Source organism: Numida meleagris, chromosome 5 (assembly GCF_002078875.1).
Source record: "Numida meleagris isolate 19003 breed g44 Domestic line chromosome 5, NumMel1.0, whole genome shotgun sequence".
In the NCBI taxonomy this organism is placed as follows: domain Eukaryota; kingdom Metazoa; phylum Chordata; class Aves; order Galliformes; family Numididae; genus Numida; species Numida meleagris.
This window is the reverse complement of record NC_034413.1, coordinates 46,390,377-46,391,307: the sequence shown is the minus strand read 5'-3', so window position 1 is coordinate 46,391,307 and position 931 is coordinate 46,390,377.

Sequence of the window (931 nt, the reverse complement as noted above, 5' to 3'; positions counted from 1 at the left end):
TTTTTTAGCATGACTTTTTCTTTCCCAAATAATATACTCCTTTTCTGAGTGTGATTCCACTTTTCTTAATATTATATTTAAATAAAAGTATAAGAAGATACATACTTAAGAGAATTGATGAAGATGCACTCAAAACGTACATGAAGGAAAAAAGAGACATTTTTCTGAAATCTTAAGGAATTATTTACTTAACAAGGAAGTTTTTTGCTGGTATAGATTTTGCTGCCATTATCAAATACCACATTGTTCAGCACCAGCATTGCTGTAACTTCAAGATGTGGTTGTGGAGATTTCAGCAATGGAAAATGCATGCTGAAATACTTTCTCATTGAAACTGATGGGAGATATTTTTAGTTTGGTGGTTTTATTAACATTAATGGATAAAAGCGTTTGCCAAAATATTTGCATATCTTCATGTACAAAAGCAAGAAAAGGTGACTCGATGATGAACAAAATCACGCTGTTAGAATCTAACTGGTAGCAGTTAGATGCGGACTATTTTGTAATGGCTGAGAAAAAAGTTTGCATGTCGTTTTGACCTACTATATGTTCGTACTTATTTTTAATACATTTCATAATTGTAAACCTATGAAAGTACTCATTCAACTTTTTAAAACAACTTCATTCTAAGCAGCTTGATTTTTACTTCTAGTTTTGTGCTTCTCGATTGTGAACTAGATTCTTACTGTGCTAGGTAAACAGAGTAACAAGACCCCCAAAATTTCAACGTCTGATGCATGCACGTAGCAGGTCTTCAGTTGTTTTTCTGATTGACTGCAGGGGAATAGTTAGGTCAGGGTTTGAAGTGGTGATGGAGCACCTGGTGAAGGGTTTTGGCTGGCCGAGGGAGCACAGGCAAATTGTTTGCACCTGTGCTCCCCAGCTGACCAGAAGGGGTGGATGCAGGTGGAGCCCCCTGGGCTCATGTAAG